We start from the raw sequence: 3,788 nt of genomic DNA, 5'->3' as shown, positions 1-3,788 counted from the left end.
AAAAAAAAAAGGAGCAGCCCATATCTGGGCTTTTTAAAAAATATATATTTATATATATAAAATACATAAATAAATAATAAATGGTAGGGGCCAGGTGCAGTGAGTGCTTCATGCCTGTAATCCCAGCACTCTGGAAGGCCAAGGCAAGAGAATCACTTGAAGAGTTTGAGACTGACCTGGGGCAATATAGTGAGATTCTGCTCTACTTTATTTATTTTATTTATTTATTTATTTATTTTTGAGACAGAGTCTCGCTCTGTCGCCCAGGCTGGAGTGCAGTGGGGCGATCTCAGCTCATGCAAGCTCCACCTCCTGGGTTCATACCATTCTCCTGTCTCAGCCTCCGGAGTAGCTGGGACTACAGGCACCCACCACCACGCCCGGCTAATTTTTTGTATTTTTAGTAGAGACAGGGTTTCACCATGTTAGCCAGGATGGTCTCGATCTCTTGACATTGTGATCCACCTGCCTCGGCCGCCCAAAGTGCTGGGATTACAGGCGTGAGCCACCATGCCCGGCCTATTTATTTATTTTTGAGACAGAGTTTTACTTTTGTTGCGGAGGCTGGAGTACAATGATGTGATCTTGGCTCACTGCAACCTCCGCCTCCTGGGTTGAAGCGATTCTCCTGCCTCAGGCTCAAGTAACTGTAATCCGAGCTACTGTATCCCAGTAGCTGGGAATACAGGCATGCCCAGCTAATTTCATATTTTTAGTAGGGATAGGGATTCTCCATATTAGTCAGGCTGGTCTCAAACTCCCAACCTCAGGTGATCCGTCCGCCTCAGCCTCCCAAAGTGCTGGGATTACAGGCATGAGCCACCATGCCTGGCTGCTCTATTTTACTTAAAAAAAAATTAACAAAAATATTAAAGTATATGGGAGGATATGCATAGGCTATATGCAAATATTCTGTCATTTTATATAAAGATAATGAGCATCTACAGATTTTGGTATTTGCAAGGGTCTTGCAACTAATCCCCTAAGGTTGCCAAGGGACGACTGTACATATACAGTCATGCATCACTTAACCATGGGACACATTCTGAGAAATATGGTGTTAGGTGATGTCGTTGTGTGAACATCACACAGTGGACTTACAAACCTAGATGGCGTGGCCTATTATACACCTGGGCAGTCTGGTACAGCCTATTGCTCCTAGGGCACAAACCTATATAGCACATTACTGTACTGAATACTGTAGGCAATTGTAACATATGATATTTGTGTATCTAAACATAGAAAAGGTCCAGTGAAAATACATTATCATAATCTATGTGACCACCATTGTATATACAATCCATTGTTGACCAAAACATCATTATGTGGCACAAGACAGTGTATACATATATTAATTTACATATAGAGTGAGAGCAAATGGGCAAAATGTTAGTGACTGATAAATCTAGATGAAAGGCATACAGGTGTTAATTCAACCAGCTTTTCAAGTTTCTATAGGTTTGAACTGTTTCAAAATAAATAATTGTGCATGGGGTACTGTTCTTGGCTCTGGAATCTGGTGTCCTTTTCCAGCTAAGCCTGACCATTGCAGGGTCAGCAACAGTGATTGTCTTCTCCCCGCATGGCTCAGTTATGCTCAGTGACTACTTATGGGGAAGCCATTCCACAAACATGAGGTGTGTCCCTGCCCTCTAGGTACTCACAGTCCAGGGAGGGGAAAGAGCTAGGACAAGTCATCTGATTACAGTGTGGTGGATGCAGTGGCAGAGCAAGAGCCCAGCGCAGGGACTCGCCGACACTGCCAGCGTCTCCTAGTGTCTGGCAGGAGACTGAGTGCACACAGTTCACTGTGGAAAAGAAAAGAGACCCCTTGGTAGCTGGTTGGTAACACACATAGACCCCTAGCCTGGGAGATAGGATGTGTATGCATGCCCTTTCTCCCAAAGTTGTCTTCCAGAGTCAGCCTGGAGCAGATACCCGGAAGTCCCTTTTCACAAAGGACCCTTGCCTTGTTCTTATCTACTGTCCCACTTTGTTTTTTGTTTTGTTTTGTTTTGTTTTGTTTGAGACAAGAGTCTCCCTATGTCGCCCAGGCTGGAGTGCAGTGGTGCCATCTCGATTCACTGCAACCTCCGCCTCCTGGGTTCAAGCGATTCTCCTGCCTCAGCCTCCCAAGTAACTGGGATTACAGGCACCCGCCACCACGCCCAGCTAATTTTTGTATTTTTAGTAGAGACAGGGTTTCACTATGTTAGCCAGGCTGGTCTCGGTCTCCTGACCTCAGGCCCACCTCGGCCTCTCAATGTGCTGGGATTACAGGTGTGAGTCACCGTGCCCAGCTATTTTCCCACTTTTAGTTGGGGCCCTACTTCTTCTGGCTGCTGCCTCTTGGGTGAGATCAAGGAGACCCCTGTTTCTGGCCTCCTCACTGACGTCGCCATTCCATCTTCAGAGTGTGACATCTACAACCAAACCAACATGTCATGCTCTCGCTCTCATCCTGAGAGACTGCCTCTCAGGATGATGTGCCCTTATGCTAAAATGGCTCCTCATTACTGGCTGCGAGTCTGGGGGGGAACAAGAGGGTGAAAGGGCTGAGAGGACACAGACATCCTTCATGTGTGTAGGGGGAAGGGGGACACCCTGTGCTTTGTACACCCAGAAGCACCTACCTCAGGAAGGTGTCTGGGTTCAGACATTCAATGGGGTCAGTCAAGATTTGGAGGTTTTGGGGGGACTCACTGGGAGCTGTCCCACATCCCGTACCTCAGACGCGAGCTTACCCAATGATGGAGGAAGAACTGTTTCAGAGAAAAAGCAGAGAAAATGCTTTCTCAGTAGCAAAATGCTGGGCTTTTGCATTTCAAGCCGAAGTCCAGACATGTGTCAGAGTACACTAGAGCTGTGATGTTCAATATACTAGCCGCATGTAGCTATTCAAACTTAAATTGAAATGAGTTAAAAAAACAAGGCTGGGCACAGTGGCTCACACCTGTAATCTCAGCACTTTGGGAGGCCAAGGTAGGTGGATTGCTTGAGGTCAGGAGTTGGAGACCAGTCTGGTCAACATGGCCAAACGCTGTATCCACCAAAAATGCAAAAATTAGCCAGCCATGGTGGCACCGTCTGTAGTCCCAGCTACTCGGGAGGCTGAGGCAGGAGAATCACTTGAACCCGGGAGGCGGAGGTTGCAGTGAGCCGAGATTGCACCACTGCACTCTGGCCTGTGTGACAGAGTGAGACTCTGTCTCAAAACAATTAAAAATCAATAAAAACAAAACAAAACAAAACAAAAAAAGAAATGAGTTAAAATGAAATAAAATTAAAAATTCAGTTCCTCAGTCTGCCCAGTCACATTTCAAGTGCTCAATAGCCACATGTAGTTGGTGGCTACCATGTTCAACAGTGGAGATATTATAGAATATTTTCATTACTACTGAAAGTTCTACTGGACAGTGCTGCATTAGAAAGGGATATTTTCTGTTTTGAGAGAAAGGTAAGGAGATTTATCTGTTTTGTCCACTGCTATTGCCCTAGGGCCTAGAACAGTGTTTACCACGTAGGAGGGTAATCAGCAAATCTGTGTTGAATTAATATTAGAGAAGTTAGAGCCAGTTTTCCATCACACCTACCTCTTTAACCAACTGATCTCAGATGGATACAGTTTGTACAAATTGGTGAGGCAGGAAGATCAAGCCTAGGAGGTCAAGACTGCAGTGAGCCATGATTATGCTGCTGCACTCCAGCCTGGGTGACAGAGTGAGAATCTGTCTAAACAAAAAAGGTTAAAATGGTCAATTTTGTGTTATGCATATATATATATATAT

The sequence above is a fragment of the Mandrillus leucophaeus genome, unplaced genomic scaffold (genome assembly GCF_000951045.1).
Source record: "Mandrillus leucophaeus isolate KB7577 unplaced genomic scaffold, Mleu.le_1.0 Scaffold418, whole genome shotgun sequence".
Lineage (NCBI taxonomy): Eukaryota > Metazoa > Chordata > Mammalia > Primates > Cercopithecidae > Mandrillus > Mandrillus leucophaeus.
This window is presented reverse-complemented; position numbering follows the sequence as displayed.